The following is a 24,411-nucleotide window of genomic DNA, read 5'->3' as shown; positions in this document are numbered from 1 at the left end:
CAGGCAACCTCGTATGCCAATACAGAAAACGTGTCAAAGACCTGAGATTTGCATCAGTTGGGTCACCTTGTTTGGATTTTCCGATACGAAAATGTAAGCGGTTTCACTCCGGTATCTCCATGTCCAAAAGACATGGACGGCTAATTATTTTGTAGCTGTCCAATTGTTTTTTCACACTGTTGCCGATCTGTATAATGAAACAACGTGATTCTTACGTCAGACGATCTAAACAGAGTGGCCCACCTGATGGAGAGACCATATCTGGTCACGTGGTTCAATAATTGCGGAGTTATTTGCGTGTGGTGTGGTGGGGATGTACAGGGTTCCACACGCGTGTGGGGTTAGCAAACTTCCGAGATCAAATCTAAGCTGTCTTACGGGTCAAGCAGAGTTAGTTCGCTGAAAATGTTAAGACGCATTGCGACAACATACTCGCGACTTTAGTCGTTGGATCCTTCCATTTTCATGGAATTAAACGGTTTTGCATTTTGGGCATCGGACTTGGATGGGCATACGCTAAGGGCCTGTTTGGCCAGGCAGATTGGATGGGATTGGATGGTATTAGAGTGGATTGGTGCAAGATCTATGGGATTGTTATATCCTGGCATTGCAATATCAGGTCTGTTTGGCACGCCCGGCCAATCCCAATATTAAACCTTTCAATCCCTCGAACCAAACACATCCCAGGCAATTTTGAAGAGATTAGGGTGGATTAGATGGGATTTAAAGGTAATAATGGTGATGTCAATGGATTGTCTTAAGATCCATGGGATTGCTATATTCGGGATCAGGATCCCGTGTTTGTTTGGCACGCCTCACCAATCCCAAGATCTATCTTTCAATCCCATCCAATCTGCCCAGCCAAATAGGCCCTAAGGGGGTGTTTGGTGGATGGTATTAGATGGAATTAGGGGGGATAAAAATGGCATTGTGTAAATAATTATGTGGGGTTAGGTTTGTCTCAAATTCCATGTGGTGAAGGTTATCCTATTCCTCGTTTGAAAGAAGGCGGGTGAAAATGTAAATCCTTGTATTTACTTTGAAACGTGTTTAGATTGAATTGTAGAAGCAATGAAGATTTATTTCCCGTCTATAGTATGTTTGGAAATGCCCAACACCACCACGGTCATCTATAGTGTGTTGATGCTACCAAGTTTGCGGACCCCACTATAATGTATGTGTTATATATCCACACCATGCATTTGTTTTGTGACATCATTTTATGAGATGGATTCACAAATGAGACAATTTCAAAGCTTACGTGAACTACACCACACAAAGTAGTGGGTACAATGACACCCACTGTTGAAACGTTCGTAGGGCCAACCGTGGTATCTATTTTCCATTCAACCTGTTTAAAAGGCCACACAGACCCACATGAAAAGGAAAACACAAATATCAACTTCATTGGAAACTTTTGTGGGCCCTAAGAAGCTTTTAATTGTAAGCGTTCAACCCCCATTGCTTTTTATGGTGTGGTCCACTTGAGCTTTGGATCTGCCGATTTTTGGGTTGAGACCTTAAAATGATCTCAAAAAATGAATGGATGGTGTGGATAGAGCCTATACATCGTGGTGGGACCCATAGAACTTGTCATCATCAAGAATCCATTTGAAGCAAAACCCAGGGCGTAGTGGAGACAGTGCACCTCGAATCCCACACAGCTTGGGAAGGTTTCTTGCTATAGCCCCTAATTTCATGGCTTATGGCTCGTTTTCCAAAGCATACCAAGCTAATAGCCAATGAAGGAACCAAACAAGATATGGGGCTAAGTCAGTGGTATTTCCAATTCAATTCCATGTAATACCAGCTAATAAATTGAACCAAACATGCCCTAAGAAGAAAACTTAACCCTTTGATTATTCTCGTCCATGATCATAGAAAAAGAGTTAAATGATTATTATAATATTATGATTTAAGAGTTCTAATGTTTTGTCTATCTCACATCTAAGTTGGGCTCACCATATAAACAGTTGGATCATTGAAAGATGCCTCCAGATCCAAAGGCTAAAGTTTGAACGTTTCCCCTTGCAATACATCTAAATGTAGTTTAGCAAGCCTCCCGTGAAAGTACTCAAATTTTCTACCACACATGTTGCAGGGATGGCCGTGCAACAATAAGATCTGGGGTGACAATAATGAGGTATGTTAACAAATCTGATATTCTCAAATTACATATTTGTAATTTCTGTAAAATAAAAAAAGAAACCGAAAAATATTAAGGACGGGCTGAAGCACGTGTGATCATGATATCCTTAAAGCATTATTCACTCATTCTCAAAGTAATTGAGACTACTGATAGGTTGCAGGAAAATAGCTTTTAGGATACGACGAGCCTATTGTTGCTATTGTTTTCGACACTAAGTGTGCGAGCGTGCTAGAATTGAAATTACGGCTTCAATTCAAAACTGAAGAATAATGACCCCAAGTACCAAGATAGGCAAACACGAAGTGTATGACTGAGATCTGGTGAGATCGGTTGCCTATTTAACTACTTGCTCAATGTGTAAAATTAGATCAAACAATATTCATAGGGTAGGGTTCGTCCTCTCATGATGGATTACTCATTTGTCTTTCGTACGAAATGACTTTTTCAACAAATATAGATGGAAATGAGGAAAGGATTCTTACAAACAGTCACAAAGAACAGCTGCAAAACACATTTTCGATTGAGGAACCAAATTCAATGCACGAGCATGAACTCAAGTTACAGCTAAAAGTTACCAGCTATTTGGTTAACGCTACGGATTACACTACGACATGTAAACAACAGGTTGAAAAGTAAAAGATTACACTAATATATGTAATTTGCTTAACAGAAAAAGTAAAGAGATTACACTATGGAATGTAATTTGACTAATAATTTGAAAGGTAGTTGAAAGATAGATTTAGTTTGTTTTGGTTGATATGAGATGATTTTTCTTGTTGAATTTCTTTGCTATTTATAGCATTAATCCAGCCATCTAGATCTTTCTCACTTTCTAATGGTTACCATAACCGTTCACAACTATTTTTAACTTCTTTGTTTCACCTCTTAACACCTATCCAATAACCATTTTCACACAATTGCTTCTTTATCAGCCGCTCAAGCAATACACGGTACCATATGATACACTCCAGCTACGATTATCGAGAAATCTTATATGTACATATATGCAGATCTTTAAATACACCATGTGAATCCGTATAGATCACACGTAACTCCCCTTGATTGGTTCTCGCAAGGATGACAATAATGGAGATGAACATTGCCCAATACGTCGATTCGCCTTTGAAAAAATGTGAAAGCGATGTGCTACCTCTCATTAATGTGGCATTTATAGCCTACACGTGTCAGCAAGACCATAACCGACTTCGGCAATACGTCAGCAACGGCTGCACTTTATCGAAACAGGGGATGAACCCCATGCCGACATGTGTATTTACATCGTTCCTAACTAGTAATGATGCCCTAATAAATGTTCTTCTTCCTCGGCCGATATAGGCGTCGTTTCAAGTTTCTCCTCATTCTTACACCTTTATTCCTTACTCTTCTTCTTAACTCCTAACTTCGGATCTACTCCTCAAACAATGGCTGCCTCCTCATCTTCTACTCCCTCATTTCATTAAACAGATCTGATAATAGTAATGGATGTGCTTGTCGATAAGTGCATTGACGAGATTGTATTTGAATCACCCTTGGGTGATTATCTCTGTATGGGTCCTGCATTTACTCCCTTAACAAAATGAAGTTGGTATGATGGATCCTCTATTCCCTCTCTGTCCTGGGGAGACATTATTGATTTAGTCTGATTCCATCCCTGATACTACGAACACTTTGAAGAATCCTCGAGCATGGTTGAGACCACTCCCAGACTGGGAAGCTTGGTTTGCCCACATATCTTCCCAACATGAGGTAACATGAAGATCATCGAGCAGCTATAAGTGTATCAAGCTCTCTATATATGATTATCCAGTAGATACAGACATTTTTCTTCCAGCTTTAGCTTTTTGGAGCACATTGACCAACACATTCTTCTTTAGTTACGGCCTCATGAGTCCAATCATTTTTAACATTTCTGCCCTGACCCAACTACTCCCTTGTGGTGAAGCCATCTATCCAGGCTTCACACACAAAGATGTCAAACGCTTAATGGCAAAGTGTTGAGACTCAAATATTGCATATTTAACCCTTCAATTATATTAGTTTTTCTAGCATTTAATTGATAGTGTGATTAAATTATATACGTTTTTGTTATGCGAGATAACTCGAAAGCTTATGATAAATATGCGCTTAAAAGGATGGATTTAGAGCTCAAAAGAAGACAATGAAGAATTAGAGATTTGAAAATCATTAATGAAGAAGTCACATACTAAAGATCGAAGGAAACTAAGTGAGGAATGAAGAGAATCGAAGATTTGAAGCGAAGAAAATGAATCCTAAAAATTGTCCTTAAAAAAGATATACTGAAATTCCGGTGCCAGAAAAGCATAGTTCCGAAAAAGTGTCAAAATTGACTTCGATGCAATCGAAGACTGTTCGATGCATCAAAGGTGGAATCAAAGCTAATTCGATATAATCGAGAATTTCAAGATTTCTTAAGCCAAACTCGTTGGACAGTTCTGGATGATTTTTCGATCAATCGAAGACTGTTTAATAACATCAAAGGCGTTATGCAGAGTTTACGTGGACTACGTAAATTTGAGGCGGTTTGCAGATTTTTCCAACTCGGTGCAAAAGTTGGAGTTCCATAACTATAAATAGGAGTCCCTAGGATGTTTCAAATCATTTTCTAGAGTTTGGAAAGGGAAAGGAGGCCTAAGTGGAGCGCCAACGACATTCTTCTACTTCGATTTCTTCATGGGTTCTAGTAGATCTTTTTGTTTTTCTTATGTTTTTGAGTTAGACATGACTAGTTGCTAATCTCTTAGCTAGGGCGAAAAGGTGAAGCTTTTAGCGTGTCAGGATGTTTATTTTGTTTTAATTCTTGCTTATGTTGAACTTCATTGATTTCTAGTTTGAATTTAAGGAATATTTTCAGTTTTTTTATGGTTTATTATGACTCAAATTACAATAGACACTGCGATAGCTTTGTATATCTTCTTTTCCATTATGAGATGGTGAGATTGGTAAATCTTGTTGTTCACCATCGTCTCCTGGGCATGGTAGGATTATAGAATCCCTTCCAATCATCACAATACTCCTTCATGTGTGAACTAACTTCGTGCAATGTTTAGATTGTACTTCAATTATTTTATCTTCCAACTGAATAAGATAGGACTTTGATTCCAATTGTGTTTATTGAATCAAGCAAGATAGCATCTTGATAGCTCCAAGTGGATTCTTGGTGCTTTAGTTTCCTTTTAGAATGTCGATACTTTATTCACAATTACTCTTTTTATTCTAGATTTCTATTTTAGATATTATTCTAGTTCTACTTCTACTTTTAGTTATTTTTAGAATACGTACAAGTTTAGTCCTTGTGAATTCGACATTGGTCTCATCGAGTTATTACTACATCATAACCTTGTACTTGGGATTGTGAACAAGTTTTTGGCACCGTTGCCGAGGACTATGTTTGTGTTTTTCTGAAATTAATTAGTATTGGAATTAGTTTAGGATTAGGGTTAAGTTTTTGTTTTTAGGTTAGAATTTTTCTGAGATTGTTTTTAGAAAATAACATTGTTTTCTGTTTTGTAAGATCCTAACATAGCAACTCTTATCTAGTAATTTTGTTCCAATTCTCTCTTATCTTTTCTAGATTTCTTATTTGCTTTATTTTTCTGTAGGTTTTTTTTTTAGGTTTTAGTTGTTTAGTTGTTAGAAGGCTGCGAGTGTTTCATACCCAAGTGGGTCCATAATAACACTCTACGTCTTTTGAGTGAAGGAGGATTAGTCGAATGGTTGCTTATCTATCACAAGATTAGACACCACTTGAGACCCTCTGAGTCAATAAAAGTGATGGCTGCATATCAACCTTAACACCCAGTTGAGGAAGACCAGGATGAGAATGAGGTGCACCATGTACTCCCACCTCGTACTCTATGAGATTATTTACAATCGGTGGGGGTGAGCACACCTTCCTACAAGATTTTTCTAGACAATGCAGGAAATATAGATATTAAGTCAGGAGTGATCTAACTCCTTCCGAAGTTCCATGGAATTGAATCTGAAAGTCCATACCTACACATGAAAGTGTTTGCTAAGAGAATAGCCACTCTACACTTCCCTAATGTGTCTAAGGACACAATTAGGCTAAAACTCTTTCCTTTCTCCTTAAAAGAGAAAGCTAAGACGTGGTTGCACTCACTACATCCACGATCCATTGGCGTATGGAACGACATGATAAGAGAGTTCATAAAGAAATTCTTCCCATACTATAAGATAAACACCATAAGGAAGGCAATCATGAACTTCGCCCAAAAGGAAGATGAGACCTTCTTCCAAAGTTAGGAAATGTTCAAGGATCTTGTCAATTCATGCCCACAACATGGATTTGAAACGTGATGCATAACAAACTTCTTCTATGATGGACTGATATCTCTTATGTGCCAATTGGTCGAGATGATGTGTAATGGGGAATTCATGAATAAGAATGTGGATGATGTGTGGGATTACTTTAACAAACTTGCTGAAAATGTACAATCATGGGACATCTCCCCAAGACCTAACACCACTTCTAAGCCTACTCAATCAAAGGAGAGGGGCGAAATATATATTTTGAAAGAAGAAGGTGATATAAATGCTAAAGTGGCCAATTTCACAAGGAAAATCGAGCCCATGGAACTTAAGAAGGCAGTACCTATCAAATCCGACATGGCTGCGGAAGTTGTTTATGGTATCTATGCTTGTAACATACATACAACTGAAAATTGCCCAACAATTCCTCCTTTTCAAGAGGTATTAAATGAGTAATCAAATGTTGTAAACAACTACCAAAGACCTTTCAGTGGACCCACCTCAAATACAGATAACTCAAGTTGGAGGAACCACCCAAATTTCAATTGGAGGAACGGACAAACTACTACTCCTAAAGGGATCCTTAACCAATTTCTGGATTAAAGGAAATCTCAAGAGGATCCAGTCTTAAAACATATACAAAACCAAGAGCTTTTTAATCAGGGCATATTGTAAGCCTTTTAAGACCTTACAAAGGCCATACAAGGGCTTAAGATAAAAAATTCGAATAGGGAGAAAGGGATCCTTTCAGACCAGTCTCCCCAACCCAAAACCACAATATGAAATAAGTGACCTATGCTCTTCAAATCAGATGGAGTAGGCTAAGTCTACCATCACTCTTAGGAGTGGGAAGATCACTAACAAAACTATTCTGGCGAGGGTTGAAAAGCCTATGGACCTGGAAGAAACTGAGAATAATATACCTGGCAATGCTCCACATGAGAAAGAACTAGAAAAAGTGAGTAAGCCGATTGCGCCATTCCCCCAATGGTTGATTGCACCAAAGCCTCTAGCTAACTCACATGATATTCAAGAGGTGCTGAAGCAAGTGAAAGTTAACATCCCTCTGCTGGACGTCGTGAAACAAATCCCATCTTATGCCAAATTTTTGAAAGATTTATGTACAACCAAGAAACGATAGATTATTCAAAAGAAAAATTTTTTGATAGAAAAGGTGAGTGCCATCCTCAAGCAAGATGTGACACAAAAATATAAAGACCCTGGTAGCTCAACTATCACCTGTATAATCGAGAATCACCAGATTGAGCGCGCACTTCTTGACTTGGGAGCAAGCGTTAATTTGATTCCTTTCTTGGTATACGAACAATTGGGTCTCGGTGAATTAAAATCCCCCCGGACCATATTACAACTTGCTGATCATTCGGTTTGTATACCGAGAGGGATGATTGAGGATGTGTTGGTCCAGGTTAATAAATTCTACTATCTAGTAGATTTTATTGTTCTGGATACTCAACCCATCATAGATGTGAGCACTCAGATCCCTATCATCCTTGATCGCTTATTCCTTGCTACATCCAATGTTATCATCAACTGTAGGAATGGAGTCATGAATTTGTCTTTCGGGAATATAACGTTAGAGCTCAATATCTTTTTCAATATGGGCAAACAGTCAGAGGATTTTGATGATATTCCACGACATTAACTTGATAGATTCTTTCATAGAAAGTAGAGCACTGATAACTCTATTCTCTGACCCTCTAGAGACGTGCTTAGCCCACTCCCCCAATTTGGATGATGACACGATTAGGGTGATGGATGCCTTACTAGATGTTGCACCGTTACTTGAAGTTTACCAGTGGAGGCCATAATTTGAAACCTTGCCCCAAACCGATGTAGTGCCTCCACCGTCTAGCCTCAAAGCGCCGAAGCTTGACCTGAAACCTTTGCCCTTTGATCTTAAATATGTTTACTTAGGTCAAGATGAGATATACCCAGTGGTGATTTCTTCCTACCTAGATAAAAAATAAGAGAGTATGCTTATTTCTACTCTTATTGAGCATAAAGGAGCCCTTGGATGGTCGATCATGGACCTCAAGGGAATTGATCTTTTGATTTGGACTCACCACATTCATGTAGAGGATAATGTAAAAACCTCCCAACAACCACAAAGTCGATTAAATCTAAACATGAAAGAGGTGGTTAAGGGAGAAGTGCTTAAGTTGTTGGATGTGGGTATCATATACCCTATATCCAATAGTTAATGGGTGAGCCTAACTCAGGTGGTTCTCAAGAAGTCTAAAATTACCATCGTAGCCAATACCAACAATGAACTCGTGAAAATTAGAGTTACTACTTGTAAGGCCCGAATCCTAGCCCATACCGTTCCGTAAACTTCTACGATCCTCCCTGTCAAATTCCAGCAACCTGCGACGCGTAGATAGCATTTGTGCACAACCTTACGTCGCACGCTGTCAACCCGAGTCGACTCGACCCAAGACCTGTACCCTTGCGACCGCGGTTCTAATGTCGTGTCTTACGCACCGATGCGATACCCAGGCCAGGAGTTGAGGGCCCATGTTTATCTCGAGGAAAACGCTGCGCGTTGTAAATTCTGAAAGAATCTCCGCCATCCATCACATCAATCAATCAAGTACATAACCCTTACCTAGCCCATCCCTCTCCCATCCCTAATGTCAACTCTCTCTCTCTCTCTCTCTCTCTCTCCACCCATCCCTTTCTTACTCTCACCCATCATTCACACCATCCCTTTCATCCCATCACATCCTCTCCTCTCTCATTTCTCTCTTCACTCCCAAGCAACCAAGAGTGTGGACGTCCAAGCTTTCCATGAGAGAGCCAAGTGTGGCCCACTTCCTACCCCTCTCATCTCTCATCCAACCCTTCAAATCTCATCATCCTTCATCAAAGAGGAAGCTTAGGAGCTTGGGAGATTAAGGAGCTTAGAAGATTTTCAATTGGTGGGTGTTTTGTAGGAGTAGATTTATATTTTGATGATGGGCCAAGTGAGGCCTACCGATCGATGGTATAGATCTCACTTTGGACCTTAGGTGTGGCCAATGGCCCACCATGATTCATATGTTCATCCTATGATGGGGCCATTCTCCATGGACCCCATCGTGATATTTATTTTTTCTAGTGTGAAAAGGGCATCTAGACCTTACATTTTTGGTGGAAAGGGAATCTCCACCATTGATTTTTATTGGTGGGCCCACATGCATTAGGACCCACTTGATGTGTGCTGTGTATGAACGGGAGGGCTCATAGTGGCGGAACCCTCCATCGCTCGTCTCTCTCTCTATCTCTCTTTTTCTTTGTTGATGGCCCACCTTTATGATGTAGGAACGTACCCATGCTGTCCATCTAGTGGACCACACCGTTGTCCAAAGTAGGGCCCACCTCGCTGCTATGTCCGACCGGCTCGCCTTTTTATCTGTTTTCGGGTCGGCATGGATGAAGGGAAAACATCAAACCACCTTGATTTGGAGTGGGGCAGCCCACCCATCCATGGACCCCACCACAATGTATATGCCATCCATGTTGCCCGTGCAATGAACAAGGGCCCATCATGCTGCTGGACAGACCGTCCAGCGGCCTCCCTGTTAACTGCTTTGGATAGGACTTGAACGTGGGGGAAAACCCCAATAGCAGTTGCTGGTGGGCCACACCCACGTGGGACCCCACCTTGCTTTATGTATTTTATCCACACTGTCAGCACGTGTGACAATGGGACCCACCAGACGTGTGGTATCCTCACCGTCCAGCAAGGACGGTGGGATCCACCGTGATGTAAGTGTTTTATCCTCGCTGTCCGTCCGTGAGATGGCCCACCACGTGAGATCCACTGTGAAGTATGGGTTTTATCCTCACCGTCCACATGTACATGGGACCCACCTAAGATATGTATTATATCCACACCGTCCCTACACGTGGGACAGTGTGACCTAACGTGATATATGTATTTCATAGATGGACGGTGGGGACTACAATGATGTATTTGTTTTATCTACACCGCCCATCCATTTTGACGTGGCCCACCATGATCTAGACGGTGGGCCCTATCAAGATGCATGTGTTCATCCATGTAGTCCACCGTCTAGATATGGACGGTGGGACCCATACAATATATGTGTTTTATGTCCTCGCCGTCCATCCCTTCCTAGACGTGGACCCACCTCGATGTAAGGGTTCTATTCTCACTGTCCCTCCATTTGATGGGGGTGGGACCCACATGATGTACGTGTCTTCTTCACAGCATCCCACACGTGGGACCCTGGATGCATGTATTCTATCCACACTGTCCAGATAGGCTGGATGGTGAGGCCTACAATGATGTATGTGTTTCATATCTATGTCATCCGTCTATATTGTTGGACGTAGGACTCACCTGCTGTACACGCGGGGCCCACCTGTTGGTTATGCAAGGCCCACCTGCTGGCTGTGCAGGGCCCTCCTGCTATGAGGCCCCATGTGACATATTTGAAGTCCAAGTGATGAGGCCCATTATGATGCATTTGAGGGCCAGACAATGAGGCCCATTGTCATGTTTATTAGGCCCGTGTGAGCGGCCCATTGTGATGTATATTAGGTCCATGTGAGCGGCCCATTGTGATGTATATTAGGCCCGTGTGAGAGGCCCATTGCGATGCATATGAGGCCCATGTAATGCAGCCCATTGTGATGTGTATTAAGCCCATGAGATACGGCCCATTGTGATGTGTAAGGCCCATGTGATGCAGCCCTTTGTGATGTATATGAGGCCCATGTGATGTTTGACCATATGGGGGCCACTCCTTGGGAGCAATGTTGGTTAAATGTCCACATTGATGGGCAATGATGGTTAAATGTCCACATTGTAACCTTCCCTTAAGCCTCGTTAGGCTCATTCTTGATATGAGTAGGCTGTCTAGGCCCATCCTTCATGAGGAGAGTACATCATCATCATATAACATGCTTAGTATAGCTCTACGATCCATGCCCATACGCATCATATCTTTGCTTGTTATGAGGAGTGATTAATCATAGCACATGCTATTGGGCAGATTATTATGAGACTCTGAGAGACAGATCGTTGCCCCACATGAGCGCGCGGTACGCGTAGGTTTGATGCATGACTGGATGGTATGACTCATGCATTTTACATTTTATGATATGACTACCATATGCCCTAGCAACATCAAGGTCTTGGCCTCCACGGGCATGTCGTGGATGGCCAGATGGGACACGAAAAATCTTTTCTACATAGGGTGTCATAGATGTCCTTGAGTGAAAGTCCCTAAACCCTCTTGGTACCAGAGGTCGCCCCAACGTCTAGACTGAATGGATATATATGAGCGCATGAGGGTCATATACCAGTAGGCTGCGTCTCCCACTGTGTCGTGGTCAGTTAGGAGGGGGTGTGACCTTACCCGCCTGAGAGAGTAGGTAATGTTAGGCTGAGTCTGACCAACTCATAAATGAGTCCGCTATCGATGAGCTGGGCTATATTGGTAGGCGGATAGTGAGGTATCTTCCATTTACTCAGTTATGTGCTTGATGGAGTGGCAGATAGCATAGAGTGTACTAGACCCCAGTGATGATCTTAGAGATGTACGATACTGATATGTGGACTTATTGAGCAGGAGTTGCATACTCAGCATTTTACTCATTCATTCACTATCCACTCAGGCTGGTGGTGCGCAACTAATTGTTATGTGTACCTTTGCAATGGCCAGGATTTCGGTTGGGGCGCGCGACCAACCTGAGATCAGGAGTTTATCACATTGAGTTTGGCTATCTAAATTTATGTATGGGACTAATTTGGATATAAGTCCCTTGTGGTGGATCCCATACTCTGCGATACTATGTACTATCATCCCGACTTTACACTCCAGCTTGGTCATTTCATTCACACCGCATACTGCATTGTATCCTCAGCATATAACATTTGGTTTACTATGCTTTTACACTACATAGCCTGAATAAGGTTGATGGTATTATGAATTTGCCAGGATTTGCATATTGCATTACATCCATGGCATATAACATTTTGGGTTGCTGTGTTTCTACATTTATATGGCCTAGATGAGGTTGACGGTATTTGTGGACTCGTCAGGATTTGTGTTTTGCATTGTATCCTTAGTATATGATATTTGGCTTATTATGTCTCCGCATTGCACAGCTGATCTATATTGCTTCCTCAATATATGATATTAGCTTATTATGTTTTTGCATCGCATAACCTGGATAAGGCTGATGATATTTATGGACTTACAAACATGTTTCCGATTGCTCTCATATTCATCTTGAGCACGCTTATATTGCGTACACACTTACACTACCCTTTAAGTTTTTTATAAGCTTATACACGATAGATGCGTGTAGGTGGCATTAGGTCATAGCAGCATTGAGCTTGGAGCGTGTAGCTGTCTTCTGGAGCTTTGATTTTTGATATATATATTTTCCTTTTAGTATTATAATCAACTATTTATATTAATGGATATGTGATGATGATGTTGTCTTTGTGAATTGGGTAAACTTGTGGTTATACTTCTTACGAGATAAATGTACGTTGAAAAATCCTCCTTGTAGGATCCTAGGATTAGAATCTGGTGTATGGGCGCTGGGAGCCGAGAATGGGATACTACGAAAGCTGTCGGCATCGGATTCGACGATCGAGAATTTTATGAGCCCGGTTTTCGAGTTTAGGGCGTGACACTACTGGTTGGAAAATGTGCATTGACTATAGAAAATTGAATACCGTTATAAGGTAGGACTACTTTCCTTTGCCCTTCATTGATCAAATTTTAGAAAGGATAGCTGGTTATTCTTACTACTGCTTCCTTGATGGGTATTTAGGCTACAATCAAATAGAGATAGCCCTTGAAGATCAAGGGAAGTGTTGAGTGTCAAATATTGCATATTTTCCCCTATTTATATGTAACACTTCAAACTTTTCAATACCTGAGTATTGAAAGTTCTCGAGTGTTACAATGAAGTTTAACTTGATACGTGCATGTGTACGACACCAACCTGGCTATCCTAACCTTACATCCATTCCCTGACACGAATCTAATCGTTGGGAATGATCTCCATGCATAGATCCAACAATCTGACCGTGGATTTTGAGACAAGACCTATCCATCATGTGATTTGACATGCGCACCTTCCCTTAAATGAATTGGCTAATAACTCCTTATCCATAATGATTTACATGTAAGTTCTTTTGTAAGAATTGTTTGGGAAGGTGTATATAACCCTGTAGAATATTAGATTTCACAAAACTCTTAGATCAGCAATAATTACGAAAATAATCACTCCAAAAACCCACTTTATGTCCATCCGTTTACGAAACTGACCGTACATCCATCTACATACATGGCCAAAGTGCTAACCATCAAGTTCCCTTATTTTTAGCAAGTCATCTAACCACCTATCATAATTGGATCCGCCAAATGGGCCATCCGAATATGAGAATAAACCAATCATCACTAATATCTTAGGGTATAAGTCCAAACTATCTGGTAGCTTGTCAATTAGATGTATACAAACATTATTTTGAAATATAGAGTGTGTTAGCCATTAAAAAAGCATCTTGGTTATCCTTGAGAGATCATGACCCAAATTTAACCCGTTGGGAGATCTTGAGAAATAGCGATCAGTGATGAAGTTTTGTCCCTTTTGGACGGCAAAGTTGTGAGTTACGAACGACGGGAGCACAGACAAAGGAAAAGAGTAGATTTGGAAGTTTAAACCATACAGTAACATGTACAGCAGCAACAATCTGTTTGTTATCATAAGATGTTTCATGGTAAGCATTAACCACACACTGTTACAAAGTGTGGCTCAGCTAGGACTTGAAACTACTCCATATTTTGGACCTTGGCCTAAAACTATCATACAAAACAGATGAATGGATTAGATCTCCCAGAATGTCATTAGAAGTGGACCCCACCTATTTTGAACAACAATGTAGAAAAGAAACTCATCCACATGTTGTAACATCAGACGCGAAATCGGAAGTGACGGCGAATATCATCCCCACATTGACTAATAATGTGACCCACCCTAAGATTAGATCCACTCCATATTTTAGTCTATGGCCTGATGTGACCCGAGGGTTTCAGTGAAGGGAACGAATTCCCCTAAAAACTATTTCAAATGGACCACACCAGATCAGCGACCGAACCGCGACACTCTCTGCTGATGTGAAAGAATCCGAACGAAGCACAGATTTGAGAGTTTTTCCTCGCCAAAACTTCGTGCTTGATCTTCTAACAAAATCTGAATCGTTGAATCCCCACTGAAAGGAAAACTGACCACACCCTAGCCTTCCCGCAGAATCCTATAAAATTCCACTGTACACAATCGAGACCTCAGTAACTGAGTGCGAACATATATCGCACGGTTGATCCTGAATTGGGCCCCACTACCACTTGGACAATCCGAACCGTCCATGGAGTTTGTCACGATATCTTGACCAAGACCATAAAGCCTATACCGACCCATGCATACGGTCATGGACGCGACAATAGGAAAACCGTCTTTCGTAGAAAATGGTGGACAGGGAAAGCCGGTCACACCAAGGTTGTCTATGCGACCCTGCGGATGATCTTGACCGCTCAAACCTTCTTAAGGGAATTTCCAACTCCTCCCACGGAGGCAGCCGGGGAAAAATCCTATTGTACGGTTGCCGATCATCCCACTTCTCCACGTCTTTCGATCCTCTGCACAGAAACAGGCACCGTAAGCCGCCCTGCTTCCTCCCTTACGCAAACAGCCTGCGTAAGGTTACGCGGGGAAGGGTCTAGAAGGCCCCATGCCCTTATAAATATGCCTCCATCCGACGTTTGGAGGAGAGCAGAACAAGAAAGAAAAAGAAAGAAACAAGAAAGAGAGAAAGAAGGGAAGAAAACCAGAGGAAGAAGGGACACCAGCTAGCAACCACAACAAAACATGGAAGGAGAAAGGAAAAGAAAGAAAAGAAAAGAAAGGAAAAGGAAGGAAAGGAAAGATAAAGAAAAGAGAGAGAAAAAGAAAAGAGAAAGGAAAGAAAGAAAGAAAAGAAAAGAGAATAAAATAAAAGAAAGGGAAAGGAAAGAAAAGAAAAGAAAAGAAAGGAAAAAGATTGGGACTAAGAGATTTCTAGATCATCAACGTCACTAATAGGAAGATCGAATAACATTAGAGGTGAGGGTTTTATCATTTAAGCTTACATTAATTTAAGTTGTTATATTTATCCTGCCTTTTACATGCCTTCATTTATTTTATCTTTTACATGCCTCCATTTTACTTTGAAATTTCCCCATCAATTATTTGCCTTTGGCTTACAAGTATAATGTTGACTGCAAGGAGTCTTCTTGAATTCATGTGGGGCTATGGATATGAGCCTTACTCTTGCCTTTAATCTTATTTGAGTTGGCCTTTGTTACTCGTCTCATATTTGAGTTGACCTTCACCACTCGCCTCTTATTTAATCTAGTTATTGTCACTCGTCTCTTATTTACGTTAAAGGCTCGGGCAGGTGTCTTGATATTCCTAAACTCCCATAGTTCAAGGCTTTCTCTCTTGGTGCAAGTACTATGTGGGAATCCCTCCTCTAGCAATCGAATAAATATCGTGAACATAATGCGTTTTCAGTAGCGGCCCTGTGGCAACACGTAATTCCATGTTTCACGGGTGATGGTGCACCAGTTGATGTATGTGAATCGTTCTATATACGTGTTGCATCAATTTTTTTTGAAGGTTGGTTGTCGCAATTAGTCGCTCCAATCGGGGTTACGTGATTCACCTGGTCATGTGTTGTGTCCGTCTTAAGATAACCGCATAAATCCATGTTAAACGTAGGATACGTCGACGAATATCCATAGTATGGGATGCGGGGCGAGTCGGATAACTCTAATCATATTCTACATTATCGTGATCGCTACGTGTGATAAATCACATATACTTTACTAGGCATGCATCTCACATAGATTGGTTGTACATTGATACCTTTTGTAGTTGTGGAGTACGAGATGTATCAGAACATTTACTTTATGTTATGAATCACTTGAATTACTGTTAATCTTAAAGGATAACCGTCACTATGAGTAGGGCATTAACCCTCTCCCAACCATATAGATTATGCAGGTGACGTACAGATTGAAGACTTAGTGAACAATCTTCCTAAGGAAGATTATGTTGAAAGATTTAGAAGACAATTTATGATTTAGTTGTATACTTCTGCTGCGAACTCTGATATTATAATAAGCTCCTATTGAAAGGGCATTTGATTATTCCTTTATTTTAATGAAATTTTCAATACAGTCAATTTTATTCTCATGAATGTTACGTTCATGAATGTATCTGGATGTGATCCAAATGAAAAAAAAGGGTACGATTTTCAAAGCATATAAGTTTACATTATTAACACTCGATTTTCTCGGACACGAGTATAAACTCTGGCCATAAAAATTCCATGGCGTTACATTATATCTTGGTTTTACGAACATGATACTGCGTAAAGGTATATTTTATACATGTTTGTGTTGCAAGGTGAATCTGAGAGCTTGGATTGAAAAGAATGTTAAAAGCATAGATTTGATGCTCAAGAATCACTAAGGTAAAAGATGGATCTTAGCAGGCCAAGATTGAAGAATTCATATGCCAAAGATCTAAGGAAAGAAAGTGAGGAATGAATAGAATAAAAGATTTGAACTGAAGAAAAGGAATACGCGTGAAGTTCGACTAGCCCAAGCTCTAGTTCGACTAGCCCAAGTTCTGCTTCGACCATGTAACACCCCGTACTTTTCAATACTTGAGTGTTATCGTGTAGCCTAACCTAGTATAAATATAAACCTTTTTAAAGCAAACATTCATGTTCATTATAATCTAAATCTAACTGTTGGAAGCAATCTTCATCCATAATTAAACCATCCGTTGTGGACCATGGAATGTCTTGATCATTCTCGTGATCATAAATGAACACTCACTAGCATCAGAGTATGTTTAAAGGCTAATATGGACCATCTAATCTACTGTCTAGTAGTCCATGATGTTAGGCCAGGTGAAATCCCCACTCAAATGTGCTGGATTGGCTATTTAATTCAAGATTAACTATTAGACTATGTGTAATCACCCTTAGAACCCTATATCATCAAGTAATTAGTTGTGTGAAATGACCTAAGGCCATTAATCGATGATTTAAGATGAGTTAGCTATTGGACTTTAAAGTCGTCCATTAAACCTTAAGATTAGCTGTTGGATTAGATCACGAACCTATTTAACAGTGAGTGTGGCCATCTAATCTTCCATTATAGGATATAGGGCGTCCTGATCACTCGGACGAGTTTCCTAGGACTCTCTTGACCATTGGGCCGCAGATTGAGATCAATCTGACTGCTGGAGAAATATGAGTCAATGAAATAAGGTAAAAATCAGTAGGTGTGAGCCACCCAAAGTACAAATATGCCTCAAATCTAGCTGAGACCCCTAATCAATATCAGGGACTCGATGCACGGTGTGGATTTCGTCAATTCCACTTGTTGTCCCCACATTTGGTTGCACGTGTACACAATGCAGGAGCACTTGTTGTGCACTAGTCCAAGAAACCCTGTCAAAGCCTGTTGACCCGAATTTTCTAAAAAAAGAAAGAACTTCCCTCTCTCTCTTTCATTTCCGCCTGCAACGGTCTGAAACAGACCGTTTCTGTTTGGTTAAGATGGGGCCCACATCCGCTGCCCTACTACATGATCTGAACCGCCCATCGTGTTGGGTGGGACGTCCCAACTAAAACCCAATGCCATTGCATGCTGAAACCCACAAACATGCGCACTATTCCGGACGAACGGGGCTGGCGTGCAGACGAAGATGTGTTTCCTGCCCTCTCAAAACCGACCATTCGTGATCGGTACAGGCCACCTAGAGCTGATCCGAACCGTCCATCTTGTTTGTATGTTGGGTCCAAAGAAGACGTGGTGGGTCTCACGTGCATATGCACTCGTCCGCGCACACAAGCACAAGCACAAGCACAAGCAGGATGTGCGCGGCTGGCGTTTCCAAAAACGGAAAACTTCCGTTTTTGCCTCCCCTCCACGCTGGCAATCCGCGTGCCCTTGTATCTTTCCATCTCAACCGTCCCTTGGAGGGTTATCTTATCCGTCCATTCCACTTACAGAGGCCAGGGTTTAGGGTAGAAAACCAGCAACCGAAACAGCTTTCCCCTAGCTGTTTTCTTCCTCCTTTAAAACCACCAACCAAACCTCCTCTGAACTTCATTTTGATCACATCCCAAGCTCCCATAGGCCTGTTTACATTGTCCTTAGGCATCATTTTGAAGGAAAATGCGGACGTTCATGATCTGCCATTAATGGCGGGTCGTCTTCCTTGTCGAAAGCTCAACCGTCAGTTCCTGTTTCTCAGATCAGCCATCTCTACAACAACCTGTTCAGATCGAAGAAGGAAAGGATGAAAAGGAGAAAGAGAAGAAGGAAATGGAAGAAGGAAGAAAAAAGAAGAAGGAAGAATATGAGGGTGCGGCTGTTGCACCGCACCACCACGACTCAGCTGGACTGAGCTCGAGTCAGGACGGGTGAGGGTTGGCCCGCGGCCCCAGCTCGGTAGAGAGAGAGAGAGAGAGAGAGAGAGAGAGAGAGAGAGAGAGAGAGAGAGAGAGAGAGAGAGAGCACCAGGCAGATCCGACCGTCGGCTGGGCCCCAGGCCAAGTCGTGCTGGGTGGAAGTTGCACCAGCTGGGTTTATTGACTCACCGAGTTAGGCGGGTCGATCTGACCACCACGCCTCTGATCATCCAGAGAGAGGGGGGGCAGTGGTAGGAGTAGAGGAAGGAATAGGAAGGAAAGTAAGGAGAAGAATGAGACAGAGAGGGAGATCAACCCGGGGGATCGACTTGCGGCCGTTCGGGTTGATGATGAACTCGTGTTAGGCCTGAACCATGCAACTCGTCCCTGAGTTGGCTCAGCTCATGGCACCAACAGCCATTGCTGGACCTCTTTTCCAGCAAGGAGAAAGGTAGGGAGAAAACGAGGAGGAAAGGAGAAGAAAGAAAGGAAAGAGAAAGTGAGAGGTTGTGCAGCCATGTGCCAGCCTAGTCACTGCCGAGTTGACTCGGCGAGTTGTGTTGAATCTCTGCTGGGTTTGGCCCAGCCCTATCCGTTCCAGCCTTGCATCAGTTGGAGTTAGTGAAGAGGAGGCAGGTTTGAATTTCCCCAGCAAATTGACAGCCGGGTCGATTCAAGCCGCGTTGTGGTGAGATCGAGTCAAGCTAACTCGGTCAAGCAATGTGAAAGGGGTTTCAAAACCTATATTATATTTTATCTCTTTTAATATATATATATATATATATATATATATATATATATATATATATATATATATATATATATATATATGATTTAATGTTACTCCATGTTTAAAAGGTAGGGAACTCTAGTTCAAACCTTCACTATCGGACCCTAGAATGAACCCGAGCTCGGGCTAAATTGTTGAGCCAAGTTAACTTAATAGACCTTGTTGAATTATACTGTTGGTAATAGTTATTTGGGTACAACATTTCTAGGGATTTGAATCATGCTAGATGGAGCCAATCAAGACCAACCCGAAGATGAGATTTGGCAACCATCTAGCTACCAAGCAAGTTAATATCCCTGAGTACATTTCCTTATGAAGCTATGCATACCTAGTTTAAGTATAACAGTATTTTTAAAAATCTTGAGTACATTTCCTTATGAAGCTATGCATACCTAGTTTAAGTATAACAGTATTTTAAAAAATCTTGATTGGAATGTAAGACTCAAAACCTCAAGTTTCATCCTAACCATATAAGTATTATAATGCTGTGATTTAACTGGACAGATTGTGTTGATTTTGATCCTTAAGTGTACAACTAACTCTAGCAACATTGGGAGTGATTCTACTCATAAGGTGATGATTCTTTCCTTTATGCTTTCCATTTCTAAATTGGTTAAGTAATAGTCTTTCTCAGAATCACATGTTATCTTATAGGACGTGATCTCTTACATTGGTCATAAACTCTTAAAACATGACTTATATTTGATTTACGATTGCATGTAATAGTTATGATGGCTTCCATTTAAATTTCAATCTATGATCTTTGTGATTATTATGTATCAAGTGCTTCACATACATCTGACATGCTATATGTATATGCTTTCACATAAATTGTTGTAAGTCGCTTATAAATCTCTATTCACTACACTTATTAGTGGGTAATTCCCTCTTTTGTACACGAAACCATACTTAGGATGTAACAAGATGGGTTGTGATAAGAAATGGGCCCTTGATTTAGAGGATATGTGGGATATCGAACATTAATGTGGGATTTACCATCCATAGGGCATACGGCTTGAGTGGCTTAGAAATGATCTCCTTTAACCGCCCTGGTTTAGCCTTGCCTGACCCTTTTTGCCATTTTAATTTGATGACTATGTACCCTTTTTGCCGCTATGATTCGACATCGGTCCCATGTTTTGATGATTGTCTTGCGTGCCTTCGATGACCTATACCATGCGATGGTAATTCCTACTTAATGAATTTGATTGACCACTGGTCAATGGGCATCCATTAAGCATCCTAAGATGGGAGGACCTCACGAGTCGGGGATGGTGGTCATGGGATACTATGCCCGAGCTGTCGACCTACGCTGGATGATGAACCCCCTGTAGTGACCTTTGAGCTTATTAAACTAGTTGGTTGTAAATGGAATAATAACGGATGGGTTAATCATGCATTCATAGCATTCGAAAAATGATGGGTGGCTAATTCTGGATGCTGTAGCACGTGCCTAATAGGATTTAGTTAGAGTATCGTTTCGCTAGCTCCCATACCATCGACTATCGACCCACTCTCGGTGAGGTTGGCACTACGCATGTACTATGTACTCTCACTGGTGACCGGCCACATTGTGTGGGTTTTGCCTAAAAGCCGACTGGATGAGCATTCCCAGGTCGATGTGCATTCACACATCCATGCATTTAAAAAGATTGCATCATGTATTGTTTTGAATGCCTTGTTGTTTTTAACTATACTTAACTAATGTGGCTGTGTAATCTTGAGAAGAATTCACATTGAGTTGGCCACTCATCCATCAAATATATAACTGTACAGGTAGCACAGGTGGCTTAAGTGACATTTAGGTTCAAACTGATGAGGAGCAGGGTACAAGTGCCAAAGATGCATGATTGTATTTGCCAAGTGGAGCTGCGCGATCTTGCGGCTCAAACTTTTATGCATTTTGCTATCTCTCTTATATAAATTGTGTAATTCTTGTATTTGTTAGTTCGGAGATATTGGTTTGTATAAGTCATTATGGGCAACCTCTTGTATATTCTAAATATAAATGAAAATTTTCTTTTATGTTGACTTGTCCATTCTACGCTTATCTGCTAACTCTAATAAAAGAAAAAGATTATATATGAAATTTGACACTTTTTAGGTTAACATTAGGGTTTTTGGGAAACGGGTCATATACTCGGGTCCTGAAAACACGGGGCATTACAGACCAACCTAAGAAACTTCGTCTCGAACTCAAGCAACATGATCTTTCAAATTTACGTGACCTTTGACTAATCGAAGATTTAACTCGACTAGTCGAAGATTGACCTTGACTAATTGAAGGTTACGTAGATTTTGCGCAGACTGTGTAAATTTGAGGTGGTTTCTAGACTTTTTTAACTTGGTGAGAAAGTTGGAGTCCCCCAACTATAAATAGGAGTTCCTATGATGCTCTAAAGCATCTTCGAGGGTTTGAGGAGTGGAGCAAAAAGGTGGAGAGCCGCCGCCAACAGTTTTCTTCTTCCTTAGTTTGTTTTTATGTTTTATTTAAGAGTTCTTAGTTCAATCATGTCTATGGTTGGCTAAACCTCTTAGCTAGGGCTAAGAGGTGAAGCTTGTAGCGTGATTGGGATGTTTACTTTACTTTGATTCATGGTTATGTTGAACTTCATTGATTTCTAGTTGATTTTAAGGAATATTTTCAGTTTTCAATGGTTTATTGTGACTCAAATTACAGTAGATGCTGCGATAGCTTTAAGTATCTTCTTTTCTTATTTGAGATTGTGGGATTGGTAAATCCTGTTGTTTGCCATCGTCTCTTGGGTATGGTTTAGTGACGGAATCCCTTCCAAATCCTCACAATTCTCCTCCTTTGAGACCGGATCAATGAGAAGTTTAGATATTCGATCATATCTTTCTTCAACTAGATAAGATATGAGTCTGATTCCAGTTAGATCTCTTGAATCAAGCAAGGTGGCATCTCAATTACCATAAGTGAATCCTTGGCACCCTAGTCCCCACTTTCAATTGATAGTTTAAACCTTATTCACAATTACTCCTTTAAATTTAAATTTCTGTTTTTAGATCTTCTCCTAGTTCTAGTTCTAATTACTTTTAAGAAATGTACAAGATTAGTCCTTGTGGATTTGACTTCGGTCTCACCAAGATTATTACTACATCGCGACCCTACACTTGGGGTTGTGAACAAGAAGACAGCGTTCACATGCTCCTATGGCACCTTTGCTTACTGAAGGATGCCATTCGGACTGTGTAATGCCCCTGCCAACTTTCAACAATGCACGTTGAGCATATTTCTGGCATGGTGGGACAATATTTAGAGGTTTTCATGGATGACTTCTCTATTTTTAGTCCATCCTTCAACAAGTGTTTGGAAAATCTTAAAAATGTGTTGAAGCGATGAGAAAAAAAGAATTTGGTTTTGAATTGGGAGAAATGTTATTTCATGGCTCCTAAGAGAATTGTGCTTGGATATATAATTTTGTCCAAGGGAATTGAGGTAGACAAGGTAAAAATTGATCTTATGTCTAACCTACCTTCACCCAAGAGTGTACGTGACGTGCGATCTGTTCACAACCCCAAGTGTAGGGTTACGATGTAATAATAACTCAGTGAAATCGAGGTCAAATCTAAAGGGACTAAACTTGTACGTATTCTGAAAGTAACTAGAAGAAAAACTAGAATAAGATTTAAACCTAACTCTGGAATAAAATAGAGTTATTGGGATTGAGATTTCAATAATCAAAAGGAAACTAGAGCACCAAGTATTCACTTGTAGCTATCAGGATGCTACCTTACTTGATTCAAGAAACACAATTGGAATTGGAGTCCTATCCTATCCAATTGGAAGATGAAGAAATTAAACCAAATCTGAACTTTTCATTGACCTAGTCATTGACCTAGTCACACATGAAGGAGTATTTTGATGATTGGAAGGGATTCCATCATCCTACCATGCCCAAGAGACAATGGTGAATAATAGGATTTACCAATCTCACAATCTCATAATAGAAAAGAAGATATTCAAAGCTATCACAATATCTATTGTAATTTGAGCCACAATAAATCATAGAAAATTGAAAATATTCCTTAAAATCAAACTAGAAATCAATGACATTTAAGAAAAACAAGAATTAAAGAAAGATAATCATCCCAACACGCTACAAGCTTCACCTCTTAGCCCTAACTAAGAAGTTTAGCCAACCATAAACATGATTGAAACTAAATCTCCTAAAGAAAACATTTAAAATAAATAAGGAAAGAAGAAAAACTCTTGGGAGGCTGCTCCACCCTTTGGCTTTGCTTCTGAAAACCCAATTCATGTTTATAACTCCTTAAATAACCCATATTTATACATTTGTCCGATCGTCTTTGAAAATCGCCTCAAATTCACGCACTCTGCATAATGCCTTCGATGTCATCAAACAGCCTTTGATATCATCGAACGTAAGTTAAATCCGGAAGTCGCGCCTTTTCGCACTGCGTAACGCCTTTCCCACTTCGTAACTCTTCATTTCGTCGAAGGGTCCTTCGATGTCATCGAAGGGTGTTTGAGCAATCGAGAATGTGTTCAGAGTGTTCCAGCAAGTTGCTCCAAAAATCTGCAAAAATCTCGATGTCATCGAATTGCCTTCGATGTCATCAAGCAGGTCTTTGATTAATCGAACAGGGTTTCAATGTCATTGAGAACTGCATCCAATTTGT

General features: G+C 40.7%; 1 non-coding gene across 1 annotated transcript; it reads right to left on the bottom strand.

Annotated features, from left to right (window-relative positions):
- Nucleotides 1-6,370: 6,370 nt before the first annotated feature.
- On the bottom strand, nucleotides 6,371-6,477 carry LOC131226526 (small nucleolar RNA R71). Its single transcript, XR_009161902.1, has one exon. It is a non-coding gene; the product is annotated as a small nucleolar RNA R71 (small nucleolar RNA).
- Nucleotides 6,478-24,411: the final 17,934 nt, after the last annotated feature.

Source organism: Magnolia sinica, chromosome 14 (genome assembly GCF_029962835.1).
Source record: "Magnolia sinica isolate HGM2019 chromosome 14, MsV1, whole genome shotgun sequence".
NCBI classification, from domain to species: Eukaryota; Viridiplantae; Streptophyta; class Magnoliopsida; order Magnoliales; family Magnoliaceae; genus Magnolia; species Magnolia sinica.
This window is presented reverse-complemented; position numbering and strand designations above follow the sequence as displayed.